The 23376-nt window shown below is 49.5% G+C and overlaps 1 long non-coding RNA gene across 1 annotated transcript; it reads right to left on the bottom strand.

Moving 5' to 3' along the window:
* Positions 1–14642: 14642 nt before the first annotated feature.
* LOC125944918 (uncharacterized) lies at positions 14643–15804 on the bottom strand. The gene is made up of 3 exons (XR_007466606.1): positions 15715–15804; positions 14979–15135; positions 14643–14883 (listed from the first exon to the last, which is right to left on the bottom strand). It is a non-coding gene; the product is annotated as an uncharacterized LOC125944918 (long non-coding RNA).
* Between the last annotated feature and the right edge of the window lie 7572 nt (positions 15805–23376).

Raw genomic sequence — 23376 nt, 5'->3', positions numbered from 1 at the left:
CGATGGAACGAAAATCTTACGACTAAGGTTAAGAGACAGGAAGAGAGCTGTGTGGATCAGAGAACAAACGGGGATAGCCGATATTCTAGTTAAAATTAAGCGGAAGAAATAGAGTTGGGCAGGCCATGTAATGCGTAGGATGGATAACCGGTGGACCATTAGGGTTACAGAATGGATACCAAGAGAAGAGAAGCGCAGTCGAGGACGGCACAAAACTTGGTGAGGTGATCAAGTTAGGAAATTTGCAGGCGCAAGTTGGAATACGCTAGCGCAAGACAGGGGTAATTGGAGATCACAGGGAGAGGCCTTCGTCCTGCAGTGGACATAAAATGAAAAATCTTACGACTAAGGTTAAGAGACAGGAAGAGAGCGGTGTGGATCAGAGAACAAACGGGGATAGCCGATATTCTAGTTGACATTAAGTGGAAGAAATAGAGTCGGGCAGACCATGTAATGCGTAGGATGGATAACCGGTGGACCATTAGGGTTACAGAATGGATACCAAGAGAAGGGAAGCGCAGTCGAGGACGGCACAAAACTAGGTGAGGTGATGAAGTTAGGAAATTTGCAGGCGCAAGTTGGAATACGCTAGCGCAAGACAGGGGTAATTGGAGATCACAGGGAGAGGCCTTCGTCCTGCAGTGGACATAAAATGTAGGCTGATGATGATGATGCTTGAGTTTCCCATTTCAGAAGGTTAAAGGCAGCATTGACCCAAGTGACTGGTGCCACATGTAGGGTGTCTCAGGTATAACTTTAGCCAAGGCCTTATAAAGAAGAGGAAATGAACATGATGCAAGACACGGTTTTAAGACCTATGGTGCTCGGTTGTCTGACATTTGATGACGGAGCACCGTCGGTTTTAAAATTTATCGTGCACTTGTTACTTTATTTTTTTTCGTTGACCCGCTTGGGCGAAGTTAGCCGGGGCAGCCTGCATAAATTTCACAACTTCCTCCCTGCTTGGCTCAAACAAGGTTTATATTATTCATTTTTAAGCGAACCTTTACTGGCTCACAAGTGTCGGTGGTGGTGGTGTCACGCGGAAAAGTGGGCCGATCTTGGCGATAGTGCAGAAAGAGTCCAAGCTCGATAGCACACAGGAGCGTAGCCAGAAATTTTTTTCGGGGGGGGGGGGGGGGTTCACCGGCCCGACCGGGGGGGGCAAGCGTCTGCTTTTCTCTACGTGACGTGCTCGGTAGTAAATATCGTAGTTTAAGCAGACTCTATACATGTATGTCAAGGACATGGGACCCCCCCCCCCTACTCGCGTGTGCTTGTGAAGAAATTAAGTAAAAAGTAAAGTAAGTTCAGTAAAATACAGTAAGTACGACAGGTACAGTGGGCGTTAGGAGCAACGGTCTCGCATCACGCCACTGAATGGGCCAGTCTTCGAAAACGCATCATTGAGACGACCCGCCCGTTCGGAGAAGACATCATTAATTGTTAATCTTCGTTAAGCGTAGATGGCGTCGTCCTCGTCGGGGCGAAGTGCGTTTCACAAGTCAAGGCCGGCTATACACGTCAAAATGCATGCGTGACCAGGCTATACCTACTCCCATAACAATAGCTTGTTCGCTGTGTCATTGCGCTAGAAAACTTAAGTACGCGCAAAAACGCGTAAGGCTTTTTTTTTCGAAGCTTTCGTCGCCCTGCTCCCTCATATAAGAGAGGGTTGCATTTCGCGGCCGCTGTGTCTTCCGCTGTGTGCGAGTGTGCAGCCGTCATTTGCCTTTACGTCAAAAGATTCAGAATGTGTACAGAATATTTCGCCGCACAGCATAGATATATGGCATGTGCACGCATTTTAAGTAGTGCGTGCTAGAGACACTGCACTTAGTGCCTAGTCCGATTATTTAAGCCGATTATTTTACGTTCGCCTGCCCGCCCGAGCACGACCAAAAAATTTATGGGGAACCTGGGCCCGGCCCGGGCCCGGAAATTTTCTACGTTACCCGCCCGGCCCGGCCCGCCACCCCTTTACCTTAGGCCCGAGCCCGGCCCCAGCCCGGCTCGAAACCGGCCCGAACCCGGCCCGAGACAGAAAAAGACATGTTTTTCAGAGTCGAGACGCGCGAGGATAACTCGCTGCACGTTACATGCACACCACCAGAAAGCCCGAGCCCGGCCCGGGCCCGCGTCAAAAAGCACATGCAGTGCCCGAGCCCGGCACAAGCCCGTGAAAAAACTGCTCTACCCGGCAAGTTCCGGGCTTTCGGGTAAGCCCGAGCCCGTGCAGTGCTCTAGTGCGTGCATCTCATTTCTGCTTCACTTACGCCGTTGCAAACAGGAAGCGGCCTCGTACCTCACAGAATATCGACTGTTTGGTGTACTAGTGATGCAGGAATGAACTCCGGTCTTGTTCAGTGCATAGTGCACATAATCAATTTCTCAGGAGGCGTGAACTCCGACGAGAACTGTCAGCGCCTGCAACAAGAGTTTACTTACGCTGTACTGCGCACAACAGTAATGCATGCCTGTCGGCTGTCTGTTTCGTGCATTCTGTTGCGAGTCGGTGGAATTTCACTGCTGGCATCAACCTCTTCGTGTGTACATTGCTGGTTTGGGATTCCACAACACATAGCAACTACCAGCTTGCGTAAATCCTGGTTTGGGATTCAACACAACAGTAACTACCAGCCTTCCGTAGGGGCGCAATCGCAAACAAGAGACGTTTCGCGCGCAGACTAAGCCTACGTTCACACTCGGGAAGCGGCAAGCGGGCGGAAAGGCCAAAGCGGCCGGAAAATTTTTTCCGCGCCTGTCCAAGTTGTTCACATTTGTTTTGCTACCGCTGCTGCCGCTTTCGTCCACATCCATCTAGTCTGCGTACGTTTGTCGGCGTGGTGGCGCTCATTATCGCATTATTTCGAGCGGTATGCTCATTCATTGACCCACCCGTCATCAAAAGTAATCATTTTGCGCAACTTCGCGTGTCATCTGCGACCTTCGGTAAATTCCTCGTTGGCGTTCCGTGATTCTCCTCACACGGGCGCGGTAGCGCTGATTCACAGGTTAGTGCCTAGGCGTGATTATATTTTTTTAATACCTTTTATTTACAAGTTGTAATAACATTTCATCATTTCGTATTATTGTCGGCGCCTCCAGGACACCAAAGCGGCAACGGGAACACCAAAGCTAAATCCCTGGCTGGCCCTTGTCTCGAGGCTCGCCAAAGCCTGCGCGTCCTACGTGAGACCTACGCTCCCAATCTATCGTCGCGACGAGAAAAGCACCCTGCGACTTCTGCAATATACCGTGCACGTGCGAGGAGAATTATGGAGCGCCAACGAGGAATCTGCCTAACTATTGTCTGCCATGGAAGTGGAAGAAGAAATGGCTTTTATACTTCTACCTACTTGTTTTCTAGAAATGGACAATGAATAAACGGAAGACGTGAACACCTCGGAAACGGTGGTGGTGGGTTCGCCTGGCCTTGCAAAAGCGCCAGAAGTTGGGTCACGCCAAGGCTTCGTTGCCGCACCTCCGGTCGCGCGATATTGAATACTATCGCGAGTATTGCTAATAGTACGTTTTAGTACCACTCTTGTCGTAGAGCAAGGGGTGGTTCTCGATCGCGTCGATGAGCATTGCAGCCTGCACTTTTGGTGCCATGTTCAATTAAATTACGACCGGTTGTTTACATGCTACTGTAGCTTCCGGTCGAGCAGAACGACTTGCCGCCGCGTTTCCGCTTCGCCATAGCGAAAAAATCGGTCCGAGACCGATTTGGCTCGCCGCTTGTTTTTCTGCCTGTTTTGCCGCCTAGGCGGGTGGATTTTTCAAGATTTTGCCGCTTCCGACAGCTCCGAGACCAAGTGTGAACGTAGCCTAAGATCCTGCGCCAGCGCGGCCTAAGCGGCACCTGAAGGGAAGCGGCGGAAATGTATACCGGGAATTTCGACCACCTGGGGTCTTTAACGTGCACCTAAATCTAAGTAAACGGGCCTCGAGCATTTTCGCCTTCATCTAAAATGCGGCTGCCGCATTTTTTGCTTCAGAATGCGGCCGCCACATTCTCGCCCAAAACCTCAGAGAGTGTCGATCAAAGCCTCGACAAACACCGTGACAGTTTTTTTTTCATATGCAGAAATGAGTCGCTGTAAATTACCAACCCAAACAGAAGCGCCCAGGAATGAAATTGTGATAGTAGCACCGGTTCCTTGAATTATGTGAGTGCGAAGCGACGAGAAAAAAGGGTGGGTAAGTGGGGCGGGGGGGGGGGGGGTTGCGGGAAAAATTTCGGGGGGGGGGTTTGAACCCCCCCAACCCCCCCCCCCCCTGGCTACGCCACTGATAGCACATACCAGTGACAAAAAAGCGAAAGAGAGAGAGAAAGAAATAAACAGAGAATTAGAGAGAGGAAGGCAGAAAGAGAGAGAAAGAGAGAAAGAAGAGAGAAAGAGAAAGAAAGAGAGAGAAGGAGAAAGAGAGAGAAAGAAAAGAAAAAGAGAGAGGCAGAAAGAAGGATAGTGCGAAAGAGCGAAAAAGAAAGAGAGAGATAAAGAAAGTCACTAAGACGGTCAGATACATACACGGGAAGCTTCGCTTACCCCATTTTCTCGACAGGCGAAGGGCGGGTGATTTTTAAGCCTACCGAATTTAATGCGTCGGGTTTTTGTCCTGGAGGAACCATTGGGACACGAGTTCGATTCCGTTCAGTATCAGAGAAATTTAAGAGATATTTCTCGTCGTTGTAGAGTGGCACATTCCCAGTGGCACGTACCTATTTAGCGAAGTTGGCTTCAAGTACGTTCGTTAAAGAGCAGTAAAAACCCATTGTTACATATCGAGTGCCCCAAGTTGGACAAAAGAGGTTCATTGGAGATCAGCTCAGACCGATTGCCACTTAACCAGTACTTGAAGTCGCAGTCAAAAAGTTTCTTCGAACAGCGTACCTACCCATTTCCCCGTCTACAGAGACCCAAGTCGGACAGAAAGAGGTTCGTTGATGATCGGCACCTATGTGCGCATTGCCACATACTGAGTGACCCAAGTTGGGTCGATGGTTGATTTCGAATCCTGCTACATCAGCCTAGAAGCCCGATGGTAGCTACGACTTTGACCACTGACTACCCAGTGACCCAAGTAGGCGAAATAACGGTTAGGTACAAACATAACAACATCGACAGGCCCCAGAAAGGGCGGGAAATGCCCAAATAATTATAACGCAATAATATCTCGGATTATCACTAGCGCTCTTTATTGACGTGAAAGGTGCCTACGACAACATTTCCCATCCAGCCATCCTACACAAGTTTTTGACAGTTGAACTAGGAAGACGAGTATTTCGTTGAATTCGAAGCTATTGACACGAAGGTCCTTGTTTGTACATACTGAAGATTGTCCGGCTACCGACCACTACATGTGGCTTGACGCCCCCAAGACGCTGTTTATGCCGTATTCTTTTCAACCTCGTGCTTCTTGGGCTGAACGAATCTCTACCGGGAGCGGTTACTGTCTTGGTCTACGCCGATGTCATCTACGTCTGGGCATCAGCACTGACTAGCCTGCAGGGTACACAAGACAGCATCAGAGGCATCTGGCTATCTTGGCGCACAGGGCCTAACAATCTCGACAGAAAAGTGTGTGTAGTCGCGTTTGCACGAAAAGCGATGAGTGGGTATCCAGTATAAATCAATGGCCAGCCTATCTCCCAAGAGAAATAATTAATCTTTAGGTGTGATTGTTGGCTGGGACCTCTTCTGCAGTCCTCAGGTTGCCCACTTGACGAATATGCTGAGATGTATTTTCTACGTCGTCAAGCTCATGGCCATAAACAATGGGAATCATCAGTGGGCTTCATGCTACTGCTCTACGAAGCACCTTTTATTGCGATAGCAATTATATGGCCACTTCAAGCGGATTTCTGCCGTCGGCGTCGTCGTCGCGGTCGTCGTCGCCGTCGCCGTGAGGTACCGTAAGAAGTTCAAGGGCGATAAAATCGTCGGCGCACGCCCTATGTGCGAGTGAAAGCGCGTGGGGGATGCGCGCCTTCACGGAGAGCGAATGCACAGCGCAGAGAAAACGCGACTTCCGACGTGACAAAGGCCGTGGGCGTATAGGAGGGAAGAAGGGGGGGGGGGGAGCGACGCTGTGCTGCTGCACCAAATGCGTATCTTGCAACCGGGCGCAAGGGTAACTGGCGACCCAATCTCCCACGCGAAAGGAGCAAAGCGCGAAGGCAGCGTGGGAGGGAGGGAGGGGGGGGGGCGGCTTCTACTGTGCCAACAAATGCGTTCTTGTACTTTGCGCCTGTGCCGGCAGTCCGTGTTGTCGTGTGCACCGTATCTTGAAAGCGATCTCCACACGGCTATGACCGTTGTATGCGCTGTGCGCACGCCACTCAATTTCCGTTGAAGCGATAAAGACCGCACGAACCTTCGCTCGGTGCGGCGGCCGCGCTTCCCCACGCCCCCGTTTTTACAGTGGTTGTCTGCGGTCATCGAGTCTATTCATGTTTGCTTGGGCGCGCTGGCACCACGCTTTTTAATTCAGTTAGTAAGCGAATGTGTCAAGTTTATGCAGCCGATAAAACTACTACCTCTACTCCTTAAAGCTCTCTACTATTTTGCTATCGCAATTGATGCTTCGCCTTTCGGGCGAAACTGCGAAATTTTATTGGGTTCCTACGCTACAGCTCTGCCGTTCTTTCTAAAATTTGCCAGCCAAATCTTGCAGCACTTCAGAGCATACAAGCACAGGCACTACGCGTTTACCTCGGGTCTCCGCGGAGCGCCTCAACATCAGGAACAGCTATAATAACTCGAGATCATGCGATCACGACTTAGATTACCATCAACACTCTGAGGGCACATAATTGCCATATTTCCCGCATGTATTCGAACCATCTTGCTTGCCTGCCAGAACGACAACCAAAGGCACCATTCTTCAACGTAGACAACAGTCATCGTACCTCCCTACCATCGGACTGCACATCCTCGGCTCGTTCACTGTTTGCCTTATGGTGTTTGCGACAACCTGAAGCGCGCCTTTACATCCCAGGAATAGCAAATAAGGCTGACCTGCAGACCTTGGCCTTAAAGCTAATAGCTGTGGATTGTTTGGATACTTTTTTTGCTTTGTTATATACACGCGTGGCATTTCGCCTCAGGCCAGCGCCACCGGCATAGTTGTTATCCCATCACGATCAATCAGCATCACATACAAGATTTCTCACGCAAGCATTGTTGGAATCCGGTTCTGGGGCTTTTGATTCGTACTCGGGCATCGTAGCTGACATGAGTTATACCGACGAGTCGCCCTAAGCTGACTGAGCAGACTCCCACCACCGCCGGCTCTATCACCCAGAGTTGCTTGTTGGTGAAGAAATGCGGTTGAAAGTTAGAAGGAAACGAATTGTTTTATTTTAAATTATTACAAATCACAGCTGGCTCCATAGATATAGGAGCACTTTACATGTCGGAGCACACACTGCACACAGTACCCACTATGCACGCCGTCGTTTTCCCAAGGTCACTAGACGAGAGCATTCGATTACTCTGTCCCGGTCAGTCAGAAGTGCCGAACTGTTTGCAGTGTTCCGTCCATGATGTCGCATAAACTTGCTCGACCGTGCTCCTGATGTTGCACGATTGACCCCGCATATGATGCAATGACGAGCGCGTGGTTAAGGATGCAATTATGAGGTCAACACTCTTCCAACGCTAGTTATCGACGTTGGCTCCTTGCATCATTGAGTGGGCTCTTCGCGACGGACAGCTTTTATCGATTTCAGGAGCCTGGCTTTGACGGTCGTTACAGCTTTCATAGAATGCGGCGATTGCTAGTCACTCCGACAAAAGCTTCTTTGTTTGCTCTTCAGTAGTCAGCGCCGGGCCCCGTCGTCGCCTAGGTGGCCACTGGTGAAGTCGTACCTTCGGGAGAAGCACACCAAATATGCCCTTGTCGTTTTTAAACACAACAGCATCGACTGGTTCGGAGCTTGTTGCCCTCCGAGGTGCCTTTGATTAGGTTAACCACAAACCTGCTAATCAGCGGGGAATCTTCGGTGACTCAAAAGTCAGCCCTACAATGTATTTTGTCAGCTTTTCGTCGCGGGTCATGTGAACAACTTGTGTCGGAGACGCTAGAAACGCACCACCATGTGATCGCGAGAGGACAGAACGTCGTGCTTCAGTGGCTGCCGGTAACTGCGGTACCTCTGGCAACGACCTCGCCGACGAAGCTGCTAGGAAAGCGCGCGAAGCAACAAACCTTATTTCTGTACCTTTATCCAGTACTGCCGCAGCCCAACTTTTAAGCAAGCTAACACACCCTATGACATTGGAAAAGTGGCCTACACGTGAATTCACTCACATTCGGTAGCCTTTTATCGACCCATTCCAGCAACTGTGGCTGTTACCTGGGCTTCCCCGAAGTAATAAAACCATACTCTGTCACTTACGCCTGGACGTTGCATTCACTAATGCCTGTTCATTTTTGATTGCAATGGCCGATAGTGCCGAGTGCAATGCATGCGGGGTCGAGGAGACTATAGAACACCTCCCGTGCAACTGCCCATCCAGTGAAAATGAGATGCTTCACCTTCCCGCAGGTCTAAAATTGGACAGAAAACCATTCGCCTTAAAGAAGATCATATCGTAGCTAGAAAATGCGACAAAAGCGCTTCTGCAATTTCTGAAGGCTAACGGACTGAGTAACCGCCTCTGATATAGATAACTGGTACCACGATCTGGATATCAATAGTGGACTTTCTATTTTTCTCTTAACCTTTTCCTCCCCTTTTTCTCCTTTCCACAGTGCATAATAACCAATGGGACTCTGTCCTAGTTAACCACTCTGCCTTTAATTTATCATTCCCCTCTTTGTCTCTCTCCCCCCCACAATCACACCATCGCCATCATTTAATCACTTTCATTCCATTGTAATCATCCTTTCTCCGTTGTAATTTTATTTTGTGGATTCCACCGCAATGCCGCGCTTACTAGCTAGCTTCCTTTAGGAACACAGACAATTGCTCGTTGTTCAGCCTTAGAGAATAAACAAAAAACTAGCGTAGCCAGCACTGGAGGCGCAATGCTAAAGAGACAGCGGAGCTGATGCCCACCTAGCTGGTCCTGGCTTTTGGGCTAGGCTAAGAACTACCAAGGCATCCCCAGATTATTCCGGAATTTATTGATTATTGATCGATTATTGATTAGCCATTCATTGGCTATTGATTGGCTATCGCAAGGTATTGGCTACGTATTTGGGCTATGCTAAGCACTACCAAGTCATCCCCAGCATTTTCAGGAATTTATTGATTATTGACCGATTATCGATTAGCCATTGAGATGCTATAGATTGGCTATCGCACGGCATTGGCTACATATTTGGGCTCGGCTAAGCACTACCAAGTCATCCCCAGCATTTCCCGGAATTTATTGAATATTGATCGATTATTAATCAGCTATTGATTGGCAATCGATTCACTATTGATGGCTGCCTGAACTTAAGTAGTTCCAACCATGCTTAGCTAGACTTAGCCTGGCTCAGCTTGGCTAGTTCACGGGGGTATGTGCCATTGCACTTGTACCCTTTCAGCACTACCGCAAGGATCGGCCCACATTTTTTGTGGACGGCTAACAGAATAACGGCCGGCTTAAACAGCTCCACTCTCCATAGTTTCACCCGTAATACGATTGGGTGAGGCGATAGGAAGCCGTAGACTGCTCCGTGTGGTGTTTGTTGCAGTGAACATTCAGAAAGGTGCGCGAGCGAGCAATCTCATTTTGAGAAGTGAAACAAATGTGCGTCGTATTCGATTGTGGAATCGCACCTCGCTGTGGTGAACCGGAAAGACACGGCTTTTCTTCTTTCTGTTACCTATCCGGACTCAAGTATTACTAGAGTCCGGATAAATATGAAGCAGACGGGTTCAATCGTTGTCATTACATGCAGGATAAAACTTAATGCCTTCGCAACTGGTAAATAGAACTGGTAAATAGACATGCTAGAACACGAATGCGCGGTCGTCAGCTCTATCCAGGACAAAGATGCTGAGCGGGCATTAGCCAATCATTACAGCTGCGCTAGCATCTTCTACTGATACAAATCATGCTTCTCCAGTCTTTCAAGATTGTTAAATTGGATGGTCACGAATAATCAGGAATCCCCCGCACCGGCATGCCTTATATAGGAATCGTGGTTTTTACACGCAAAAGCCCGTGAATTGAATGTTTTCGGAGGGATGCGTTGCATTTTGCCGAACACTGGCGGGTTTCAAACCTACAAGGGGTGTGAGATTACAACAGCTATTACTGTAAAAATTGGCAAGAATGTGCAGGAATTCCTTGACACTTTTTAAATTGTTACATGTTTTGCCAAAGATGATCACATGAGATTTACACATGAATTTTTTCGTGTTGCAGAAGCTGCATAAGGATGAATTAAGCAATCAAGCTATGACAACTTTCAGCTGGGTGTCTCGGGCAATTGAATAAGGGTTGTGGTACTAATAAAGGTTTCTGTTTGAGAGATGCCCATTTTTCCTTCGCTGTACTGAAGTAGTCTTTTGATTATAAAATGCTACGGCATCACCGTTAAGTGGTCAGATTGATAGCACCAGTAATAAAGAAAGGAAGGCGCATGAGATAGGGTAAAGCAGTACAGCATACGTTATGATGAATCCCTGAAAAACATTTTGCTGATTCAACGCGCATTTTGAAATGTTAGGCGAAACTGTCGTTAAGGGGTTAAATTAATGGTATAGGAAATAATAAAATATGTGCAATTGTCTTTATTTTTGTTCTACGCAAAGTTTAATCTGACGCCATTTTTACGCACCGCACAAGTCATAAACTTTTAGTCATGAAATGTTTACCTTTTGCACTCCACCCTTGACAAGCTAAGAAAAAACGCGACCACCAATTCAGGCTAATGTACACGGTCATTCGGGGGAGAATGGTGTAGAGTTTGGTTTACAGAGATATGTAATATATTCGTTATATTACAGTATCCAAATACATATGTAAGTCATACAACCTCTGTCAAAAGGTCACGCATCCATTCGGGGGCATTTACCAGATATGACACACACACACACAGTATAGGCAGTGGCACGGAAATAGGGTGGGACAAATATTACCATTATCACGGCCATTACCATGTTTATGTTCATTGCAAGACGAACGTCTCTCCCAGCGACATTTAATTACCCGTATCTTGGGTGCCAAGTGACACCGTCGTATGCCTGGGAATTTTCCAACTTGATCACGCCACCCATTTCTCTGCTGTTCCTGACAGCGCTTTCCTTTTCTTGGCGGCTAATTCTGTAACTCAGAGCAACCGGTTATCGGCCCTGCATAGCTTCATTTATTTCTGTTAATGTCACCTAGAGTATCGTCTACCCCAGCTGGCTCTACAATTTACACTGCTGTCTTTGTGTCTCTTATTATGGCTCCAATAATTTTTCCTTCCGTGGTTCATTGTGATCTTACGAAGTTCTCAAGCTTCTTTGTTAACTACTAAGTTTCTGTTCCATATGTTGGTATCAGTCATTGAATTCTACCGGTGCTATCATATGAGGTTGAAGCTTGGAGGTTAACAAAGAAGGTGGAGAACAACTGAACGACCTCGAAAATGGTGATCGAACGAAAAATGCTAGGCGTAATGTTAAGAGACCAGAAGAAAGCGGTGTGGACCATTGAGAAAGCAGGCATAGCCGATATTGTAGTTTACAGTAAGAGAACAAAATTGAGCTAGGCAGGCCATGTAATGCGTAAGGTTAAATAACTGGTTGACCTTTAGAGTTACAGAATGGGTGCCAAGCAATAGGATGTGCAGTCGACGGCAGGAAATCAGGCGAGGTGATCAGATTAGGAAATTTGAAAGCGCAAGTTGGAATCAGCTTCGCTCAAGACAAGCGGTAATTGGAGATCACAGCGAAATGGCCTTGTCCTGCATTGAACATAAAAAACAGGCCGGTGAGGATGATGATATTAATGATGATAATGTTAGTGTTGGTAGAAGCAATGACTACACCGTTTTCTTTTTTTAAGGAGAGCTGTAAGCTGCATGTAATGTGGCAGCAATGTCAACAGTTTGCAGAATCAAATAAACATTTGCAAATGCATGTACTGTCCTGAACTGAAGAGTGATGAGGTTGAACCAAAAGTACTCACAGTATCTTTCAATGTATTATGCCTGTTGCACGAAGCTGAAAAGCATGAGCTCTTGAAGCTAGCGCCAACGCTCACTTTGAAGGCACTGGACCCCTTGAACATGCAACGGCAGGACGTTAAACTGGCCTAAAGATTTTTAAATAATCTACTATTGCTGCTCTCAGTAAAGCAACGTTCCAGCATGCAAAGGAAACATCTGAATATGTCGACACCATGTTGACTTGGTAGAACATTGTTAACGCAAAGACGCCAAGAAAAGGCCCGCGGTTGCGAGATCAGTTACAAGGCCCAAAAGTTTCATCGTCATGTCCTCAACTAGAATTCAAACATGACAATGGCCGCCTGACACGTGAAGCGCACACAGTTTTCAGCCACACTACCCACGCCTTGCACGAACTTACCATATACTGTCGAAGCGCTTCATTTTGAGTATGTTCTTTTGGGCAAATTTCTAACTGACAGCTTGAAGGATCGCTTCGGAAAGTACCGGCAATTGTCTGGTGCCAATTACCACGTGTCTATAAGGAAGATATGTGAATTTGAAAATAAATGGCGTTTACAGAAGGTTCTGGACCTGCCAGATTTGGACACGCTACTACCACCGAGCGCGAGCACATTGGAGACAAGTGTACATTCAGGAAACGGCCAGTTTCACGTCACTGTGACCCACTCTGACATAGGGAAAAAAGCGTCAAGGCTACCGACGCTAACCTATGTTGCCGGCTATTGTGCCCATGCTGCTTTAAAGAGGTTGACGTGCGGATCTTGCAGTGAAAGCCATGTGATGCAATACGTCGATCTAGATGATCCTGAGAATGCATTAATCACGACGATTACGAGGGGTGGGCTGAAGTTTCAACGAGCGATTGTGGTTAATGCTGTACTCTTTACTGCAATTATATTGGGCAAGCTCAGGGCACCAGAATATGCAGCACGCATTTTCAACCTTCCTAGGCAGAAAGATACTCTTGTCGGCCTTGTGTTCACTACCCTACCAGATTTTGAGGACTTAGATGTGTGTCATTTCGGCCATCCTGCACAGGAGGCAATGGAGGATGTTGTAAGTGCTGCAGCGAATACACTGCTGAACAACTTGTGCCGCACAGAAAATTACAAATTACGCAACGCCAAAAATGATCGGCAACTACAGACCTTGAAGCCCTGAGATATGTTTCTCACTCTTAATTTTTTTATTCAAGAAGCTCTGTTTTGTTGAAGATATATGTATGCTATTGTTGACAGAACCCTTGTAAAAAGAGGCCTGTGGCGCAGCTAGGATTTGTTTGCCTAAATTATCAAAATTTAAACCCTGCATTTTGGTCATACCAAATGCTAGCGTTTGATCATATCGTGATACCTGTTTATGATTGGAACTCTCCATGCTACCGCAAACCATTATTGGATCTTTTCCTTCAGAATTGAAAGGAGGCCTTTCGTATTTGATTTGCTTTTCACCTTTATCTCAGCATTTTATGAAGACCAAAAATGCCTGCAAACAAGGCGGGGAGAAATAAAATAAAAACGAGAAATTGTACAAGAAAGGCGGAAGCGTATTCTATATGATAATAAGTTGTGCGTGACCCTATAATGATAAAATTATCACCAATAAAATGAACCTCGATATTCGTTTGCCTAGCGAGGACTCTTTTACGGAATGCAAAAGTGAGAATGATAATTGTATATGGAAGATTTAAAATGTTTGTTACAGAATGCGGTTTTTACCATTTGTGAATAATGTACATTATGTGTCTTCAATATGCAGTTTTGCTCTTTCGTTCTTTCCGTCTAAGGTTAAAGTGACTAAGCAGCGTGCAGTTTGCTTGACTTAGCCCCGACCAAGCATCACAAGGACAATGAGAAACGTCGTGCTACGATACACCCCAAAAAACAATGTCACCCTTCAAGTAATCTAAGGAAAGTATGAAAGAATGTTGCTTTCTATGGTGGTGTTGACTGCGGTGAACCTACGGCGCTCCCTTATTTATTGCGTCAGCTATACGTGTCATGCTTTGGAACCAAAGTATATGCATTGCTAGGTCGCTGTCACCTAAAGGACAGCACTAACCCAGGCAGCACAACCAGGCTGGACCCAGCACGGCAATATCACGGCAAACACCGGCACACATACAGGCCCGAAACCGACAGCGCTACCCGCGTCAGGAATGGCCCAGTGCGGCCATGCTACTAAAGGGCCTATTTCGGCCATCATGTGGCATCGCCAATACAGGCAGATAGCCGGCTCTGCCATTCATTGCCATTCTAGTGTCCCACTTTGCCTACTGGCAGCGCCGGTATTGGTCAATAGCCGGCTCTGCCGCTTTTAGGCAATTTATTGTCCCGCATTACCCACTGGCATGGCCATATTGGCAGATTGTGGTGTATGTGGGCGATGCCGTTATTTCCTACGATTTTAAATTGCGCAAATATTGCACGGTAGCTTGATGCAACATGCCATGATCTATTGTAAAATCCGTAAATAATGATACGTAATATTTTTAGTGGTCTTAAAATAGGTTGATACAGATTGTTGCTCGTATCCCCAATCCTGTGGGCTACCTACGAAAGCTTTGTTTATGAAGCTACGGGGGGTTGAGGCTGGGCTCGCAAAAGGGGCACTTGGAAGATGCTGAACGGGTTGAGCCGCTTCGGCGTAACGCCGCCTTCTGCTATTAGAATATAGTCGACGGCGCCTGGCAGCCACATTCTTATGAAGTCTTGCGCTTGATTGATGTCGATCTCTGTGCCTCTCAGGCACTATCTGCATATAATACATATACCTATATTATCCCAACACTGCCAGCAGTGCACAATACAAGCAAGAGGCACAAAACTGAGAAATTAAATGCGTTTCACCTGTTCCCACTCTGCATAGCCGCATGTTAAGCAGTCTCTTGCTTTTCTTCCCATGCAGGCTGTATGGCAGTTGAACTGCATGGCCGATGATGGCGTTCATTATATTGAAGGCAACCTCCCACAGACACGATTTCTCCATTCAAACAAGTTGTTGAAGCTGAAAAAAAGCAGAAATACGCAAAAATTAGGTAGGAAATGCCGCTGCATCAAAATATGCGATTTTTGTTGTAACTAGCCAATTATGGTGCATTATGCCTTCATCACAAGACTTCCTGTAAGTGCGTGTGGGTAGCTGTACAGCTACCCACACGCACTTACAAAGGCGTAAGTTCTGTTCTAGAACTTACGCCTTTGCCAATGCGTAAGTTCTAGAACAGAGGTAGCAAAGAAAGGGTGCATTATTTCATGATAAACACCTAAGCAAGCTACAACACAACAGATTATAGTTTTGCAGGAAGTTCTGAACACCAGTCAGCTCGCAGAATTTACTTCCTGAGTAAGGAATTACGCCAATCCAACTTTGGTCTTCTTTAGTGTACCAGCCAAAATGTACCGTGCTGCGTGTTTTCAAACAGATAGTGCGTTTCAGCTGACGCTGAAGCGGTGCAGCACCGTCTACGTACGTAGTATAAAGCGGCCGTACATTTTTTATGTAAAAAAAGAAAATACACGTATTAGGCAATGCACTTAGTTGAAACACTATACTTGAAAATAAAAATAAGACAATTGTACGTACCTTGCGATAATTGAGTTTATTTCGCAGTAAATGCAGTTTTCAGACGTTTGGCTAGTTCATGTTTCACCCGATAGCAGTGTGGAACCTAGCTTGTAGTGGCGAAGGTCAAGCTGCTGGTACTGAACACGTTGCTGGACAATTTAATGCATGCTTCGCAACCAAAACATGGCGCAAGCAATGCAGGCAACGACAACTCACAGGCAGAAGGAGAATGTGTGGGGGTCCCTCGTCCTCCGAGAGACCGAGAGTCACCACGTTTTCCTGGTAGCGGGCGAGGTCCGCGCAGGGAGCAACAAATTTGACAGGGCATCATTCACGCTTCTTTGTGCACCCATCCGGTTTTGAGTAGCAGCGCAGGCTCGGTTGCGCATACCTTCGACACTGCAAACCGAGGGGCGGAGGGAAAAAGTGGTGAGAGTGAAACGCATTCTTGGTGTTTTGACGTCACTTCGCCTGATAGCAGTGAAGAACGACACGCGCACGTTTTTTTATCTTTTCTAAAGGTGTTTATTCGGCAGAGCTGGGAGCAGTGCAACGTCAACGGTCAGCGCAGTAACAGCTTCCAAGCACGAGAGCCGCTGCCGATCAAGAGCGCTTGACCCACTAGCGTTTTGATCCAGCAGCGCTGAACCCACTAGCGTCTCTCTTCTTTGCTACAATCACCCCCGGAGCGATAAGGGAGCCGTCCGGCGACCTAACACTTTGTCACGATGAGCGGGTCGTAGAAGGTCGACATGGACAATGTCTCATCCACGGCGGCCCATGTCTGAAGATGGCTCTACTGGTTCTATTACATAGTTCACAGGAGATGCGCGTTCGATGACACGATAAGGGCCTTCATACTTCGGAACCAGTTTTGATGAGACGCCAGGGGCAGTGAAAGGGACTGAGAGCCACACGAGCGCTCCCGGATCGAAGGTGACCGCGAAAGTTGCGTCACCGCGAGTGCTCCTCTGGCGCTCTTGAGCTCTTGCCCGAGCGAGGTCGCGGCACTCTGCTGTCTGACCGTGGCAGAAATAGGCACGAACTCGGATGCATCCCGCCGATACGGCAGAATTGTGTCGATGGTGTGCGAAGGGTGCAGACCATACAGTAAGAAATAGGGCGAAAGCCCAGTGGTGGTCTGCGTAGTGGTGTTATACGCGTAGGTTACGAAAGGCAGGATGACGTCCCAGTTCGTGTGGTCGCAGGCGACGTACATTGAGAGCATATCACCGAGCGTTCGGTTGAAGCGTTCCGTGAGGCCACTCGTTTGAGAGTGGTACGCCGTAGTTGTGAGACGAACAACGTGCAACGCTTTGAGAATGGCTTCAACTACGTCCGACAGGAAGACGCGTCTGCGATCGCTGAGCAGTTCTTGAGATAGATCATGCCGCAGAATAAATCGGCGAAGCAGGAATATGGCAACGTCGCGCGCTGTAGCTGCCGGAAGGGTGGCCGTTTCGGCGTATCGTGTGAGGTGATCGACTGCAACAATGGCCCAGCGGTTACCAGCTGATGTCAAACGAAGTGGTCCATACAGATCGATTGCAACGCAGCCGTACGGCCGGTTAGGGCAGGGTAGAGGCTGTAGACCAGCTGGCGAGAGCTGGGGTGAACATTTCCGGCGCTGGCAGTCGGGGCATGAGCGAACAAACTTTTGAACGTAGTTGTACATTCCTCGCCAGTAGTAGCGTTGTCGGAAGCGCTGGTATATATAGAAAATTTATTCGGCTGGAAAATATTTTAAGTATAGCGGTGGTCGGAGCCCCTCAGTCCAGGGCCCCACTGGCCTCTGCCGCCTGCCTGACCTGGCTAATTAAGGACTTTCGTCCTGCCAAGTCGGAACGGGCGAGCTGTGCCTCCCACTGCTCCATTGAGATATTATTAGTTGACCTATGAGGGTGCTTAGTACACTCCCAGGTTACATGCATTAGTATAGGTATGCCACTGCACCAAAGCCACGTGGCCCTATAGCGGATGGGATACATGGCATTTAGCAGTTTTAGATGGGGGAATACCCCGGTCTGTATTTTGCACCAATCGGCGGCCTCTTCCCCGCTAAGTTGTGGGTGAGGCGACGGGTATTTTCGGCGGACTCCGCGTTGATGAGCAAGGATATCTTTGACATTTAAATTGATGGGATATTGTGAGGGATAGTGTGAGGGGTTGGGGTTCGAAGAGGACGCCATCGCTCGGTTAGTAGACGCTCGAGCTAAGGCGTTAGCCTGTTCGTTCCCCTGTACCCCCGCATGTCCCGGGCACCAGAGTAGGCGATGGCGGTGGTTGAACGATTTGGGGATTATCGTGAGGCTAGCCGCAGTCACGTGCCCCTTATGAAACATGCAACATGTTTCCCGAGAGTCAGTGACCACGACCGAGTCCCTTTCCGAACGCTCCGAGGGAGCGAACGGGATCGCCGCTGCTAACATTTCGGCCGAGGTGGGTGAGCCCGCCTTGGTCGACGCGGTAATTTGCTACTGGCTGATCGCGTCCACGACTGCCAGGGCGTACCTTTTTTGGTAGCGCTGCCCGGTAGCCTCTGCATACGCAGCTGCGTCCTTGTAGTACGTATTGTACCTAGCGTTATTGGAGTACATCGACTGAATATGCTGTGTGCGTGCTTTGCGCCTCTCCTTGTTGTACTCGGGATGATTCTTGGGAATTGGAGCTACTGTAATTTTGGATCTCACCGAAGGAGGGAGAGGTACGGCCTGTTCGGTGAGATAAATCGGGTATGCTGGGATATTAAGTCGTGACAATATCGCCCTACCAGTTTTTGTGAAGCTGAGACGCTCCCTCTGTCGCATCAGAGTGGCCTGCCTCAGTTCGTCGAAAGTATTGTGTCCTCCCAAAACTAGCATGCGCTCCGTGGAGGTAGTTTAGCCCGAGGTTATATCTGTCCCCGCATTCGTTTCGGCTATTTCTTTGGTCTGACGCGGCTTTTCCAGCTTTTGTATTTTGTTATTTAGACGCGACTCCAACTCTGACATCTGCTTCTCTAGTGATTTTCTTTTGTGTTCTTCTTCTAAGAGCTGTTCTCTAAGTCGCGTGTTTTCCTTTTCCATTTTCTGAATGCGTTTATAATTTTCGATAGTGTTCTGTTTTGGAGCAGTAGGAGAAACAACCCTCGCCCAGCTCACCTGCTGTTTTTTAGGCAGTGGCGAATTCGACCGCTGCAAAGCGCTGGAGCTGGAGGGTTCCCTCGCAGGGGTATTGCTCTTCGCTGTGCTTCCTTGTGGCGATCTGGATCTCGATCGGCGTCGATAGAAGTCCTCCTCCTCCGTCGACTCGAACCAGCGCTCCGGTGCCTTTTTGGTCCTCTGTTCCGACCGCTTCCGCGATCGAGACTGGCGAGTCGTCTTCCCGTGCTTGGCGGCAATCAGTTTGTTCGGGCACCGACGGGTCTCGTGCCCCGCCGTCCGGCACATGGCGCACCTCACGTCACACTCGTGTCCTTGTGGGGGTGGATTTTCGAGTCCGAAGCCCCGGCATATGTTCTTGGGGTTCGGACGCACGTCCGAGCGGTGTCCCTCTTGCATGCACTCCAGGCACATTTGGACTGTCGGCCTGTACTCCGTACACCGCATTTCTATTGCCATGTAGTACACGCATTTGAGCGCGCGTGCCGCCCGAGAAGGTGAGGAGAGCGGTGTATGAACTACCAAGCATTCGGGCCCTCTCGATGGTCACTCCTTGGGTCCTGACTTCCAGGTGTTGCTGGAGATCTGCCTGATTCGGTGTGTGCTGGAAATCCGTGCACCACCCCTTTGTAGCTATCCTCTGGATCCGCTACGTACACGTTGAAGGGGTGTTGTTTGCCTCGCAGCTCCATGCATGTTATTCGACGAATGACGTCCGCCACCTCCAGTGAGAGTGTGGAGACGCTGATGATATTCGTCCCCTCTCGGATTCGCAGTATGAAGTCCTCTCCGGAAATTTTTCGTTGGTTCGGTCCGCTTCCTGGGATTATCGACCCGGTAGAGGGAATAATCTCTTGTGGTATTTATGTTTTCAGGTATTCCTTGAGCATTAGTCCTTTGTGGGGTTTCAGTATTATTTTGATGTCATTCTTCGGTAATGGTGGCAGAGGCTTCCCCCTCGCCGGGTGCATGTTGGTTGTGACGACCAATGCCCGTCTCGCTGTTTTGCCCGTCTCCTTTCGCGCCGCCAACTGATGGCCGTCCGTTAATGTTATTCTCGTTGGAAGCCTTTTTCTTGTCATTGTTTTTGGCAGCTTCTCGCTGTCGCCGCGATAGAACTAACTGCCAGCCGTCCGTCGCCTGGTTGTGGGCGGCGATCCCCTGGCTTTTGCTAGTCCCCGCTTCGGAAATTCGTCTTGTGTCCCCGTTTTCGTCCACGTTGTTATTCGAGGGCGGGGGGGGGGGGGTTATTTAGAGATCCATATCTTCCGATGAAGTCATCTCCTACGCTCGGTAGGGGCGATCCGGGTATTAGCAAGTGGGGAGGCGGTCGCTCACGTTCTAAGCTTATCGAGGCCTAACGGGGCTTCTGCCGCTTCGAATTTTCAAAGTCGCGTGGGATGACGAAATATTCACTCAAGGACTGGAACTTGGTCTTGAAACGCAGCTTTGCTCGAGTGGAATCCGATCGGATACTTGAGGCAGGCGCACTTGACGAGCTTTCGGCTAAAACGTTGATTGTCGGCGGAGCCCATATGAATGAGCGTGTTCTGCCGGAACTTCGTCTTCTTCTCCTACGAACGTGTAAGTGCTGGTAGGTTTTCAAAAGTCCCGAGTGTGCACACTGTGGATCAGAGTGGAACGCTGCGCAGATTTCAGAACGGAAGCTTCAAGGTACTACTAATAACCACAGGCGTCCGTCAGAGGTGTAATTGCGTTGGTGAAGCAGGTCGTCAGGAATGGAGAAATGGCGAGCTTGACGGCGGAACGCACGAGTGGTTGGCTGCGATGACGGATCAGCAAGGAAGACTATGATGGAGGCAATCCAGGGGTCCTTGCGCTGCTCGGAAGCGAAAGTCCCAATGTCGATGGAAGAAACGGCAAGCTTGGATAGTGAGCTGCAGGCATTGTCCGTCAGGCAAGGGAGAACGTGAGAGGGCGTCAGCGTCAGCATGCTGGCGTCCGTTGCGGTACAGTACGCAGATATCGTAATCCTGCAGTCGAAGTGCCCAGTGGGCGAAGCGGCCTGAGGGATCCTTCAACGACGACAGCCAGCATAATGCATGGTGGTCCGTGACGACATCAAATTGGCGACCATACAAATAGGGCCGGGCCTTAGTAAGCGCCCAGATGATCGCCAGGCATTCTTTTTGCGTGACTGGTGTAATTGGTCTCGCCCTTAGTAAGCGTACGGCTTGCATATGCCACAACATATTCTGGAAAGCATTGTTTGCGTTGCGCTAAGGACAACGCCGAGGCCAACAACGCTGGCATCCGTGTGTACCTTAATAGGTGCCGTTGGGTCGTAGTGGCGCAAAATGGGAGGAGACGTCAGCAAACGACGGAGCTTTGCGAACGCTTCGTCGTACTCGGATGACCACGAATGGAGAGTCCGTTGCTTCCAAGGAGCTTCGTGAGGGGCGATATGACGGCGGCGAAATACGAATGAAGCGCCTGAAGTAGGGACACAAGCCTACGAAACTGCGAAGTTCTTTGACGGACGTCGGTTTCGGGAATTCAGCGACGGCACTAAGTTCGGCTAGATCGGGAAGGATTCCATCCTTCGAGACGACGTAACCCAGTATCGTGAGCTGCCGCGCTGCAAATCGGCACTTCGTTAGGTTCAGCTGTAGGCCAGCGTTTGTTAGGCATGTCAAAACACGCCGGGGGCATTCAAGGCGAGTGGTGAAGTCAGGTGCAAAAACAACAACGTCGTCTAGGTAACATAAACACGTGTGTCACTTCAAGTCGCGCAGAACTGTGTCCATCATGCGTTCAAAGGTTGCTGGCACATTACTAATTCCAAACGGCATGACGTTAAATTGGTATAAGCCGTCGGTTGTGACAAAGGCTGTCTTCGGCCTAGAGCACTGCACGGGCCGATTTTTTCAGCCCGGGCCCGGCCCGGGCCCGTTTTTACGTTGGGCGGCCCGCCCGAGCCCGATCAAAACTTTTATGGTGAGACCCGGGCCCGGCCCGGAAATAATCTACGTTACCCGCCCGGCCCGCCACCCCTTTACCTTAGGCCCGAGCCCGACTCGAAACCGGCCAGAACCCAGCCCCAGACCGAAAAATAATATTTTTCAGAGTTGAGACACCCGAGAATAACTTGCTTGCTGCACATTACATGCACACCACCAGAAAGCCCGAGCCCGGCCCGGGCCCGAGTCAAAAAGCACACGCCGGGCCCGAGCCCAGCCCGAGCCCGTGAAAAAACTGTGCTACCCGGCCCGGCCCGGTCCACGGGCCGGGCCGGGCTCGAGCTTTCGGGTAAGCCCGAGCCCGTGCAGTGCTCTACTTCGGCCTATCGGCGTCAGCCATGGGCACTTGCTAATAGCCGGAGCGTAAATATAGAGATGAAAAGAATTCAGCTCCTAGTAGGTTATCGATAGCGCCATCGATTCGCGGTAGCGGGTATACATCTTTGCGAGTTCTCTTGTTCAGGCGCCGATAGTCTACACAGAACCGTACAGAGCCATCTTTTTCCGTAACAAGGACTACAGGAGATGCCCATGGACTGTTTGAGGGTGGGATCACTTCGCGGTGAAGGATTTCGTCGACTTTCTCATTAATCACACCACGTTCTGCGGCAGAGACGCGATATGGGCGTTGCCGCAATGGCGATTGGGAGCCACTGTCAATATGGTGCGTGGCAGCAGACCTCCGGCCCAGGAGAGGTTGCCCGACATCAAAAGAAGAACGAAATTCTTCTAAGATGCGCAGAAGCTGAGAACGCTGAGCTGGGGTGAGACCATCGGCAATAGATAAATCGAAGACACGTGTGACTGTCGGTAAATGCAGAGAGAAAACCGAGCGTGCTGTAACTGGCGCAGGACGTGTCTTCGGGAGCATCCGTGATTTGTAGGGCGTTGATCGCTTCCACATAGCCAAGAAATTCGCCTTGAAGCAGCATCACAAGGGGTTACAGTCGAAAATAGCTGTGGAGCCCTGTTTGACGTTCACTGTCGCAAAAGGTAGCGGCAGACCTTTTGGATTATAAAAGCGGCCGGATGGAGAAAGTAGTGCGACGGCGTCAGAAAGGCTGCTGCAATGCATAGCGACAATCAGTGACGAGTTGGGAGGCACGTTGGTGTCGTGCCTGACCTGACGAGTAGTTTGTTCTAGAGCACTGCACCGGCCGATTTTTGCGGCCCGGGTCCGGCCCGGGCCCGTTTTTACATTGGGCGGCCCGCCCGAGCCCCATCAAAACTTTTATGACGAGACCCGGGCCCGGCCCGGGCCCCGAAATAATCTACGTTACCCGCCCGGCCCGGCCCGCCACCCCTTTACCTTAAGCCCGAGCCCGGCCCGAGCCCGACTCGAAACTGGCCCGAACCCGACCCGAGACCGAAAAATACATGTTTTTCAGAGTTGAGAAGCCCGAGAATAACTCTCAGAAAGCCCGAGCCCGGCCCGGGCCCGGGTCAAAAAGCACACGCCGTGCCCGAGCCCAGCCCGAGCCCGTGAAAAAACTGCTCTACCCGGCCCGGCCCAGCCCACGGGCCGGGCCGGGCCCGGGCTTTCGGGTAAGCCCGAGCCC

Source organism: Dermacentor silvarum, chromosome 4, assembly GCF_013339745.2.
Source record: "Dermacentor silvarum isolate Dsil-2018 chromosome 4, BIME_Dsil_1.4, whole genome shotgun sequence".
In the NCBI taxonomy this organism is placed as follows: Eukaryota; Metazoa; Arthropoda; class Arachnida; order Ixodida; family Ixodidae; genus Dermacentor; species Dermacentor silvarum.
Note: the sequence above shows the minus strand (reverse complement) of the source record. Positions and strands in the feature narration are given on the sequence as shown.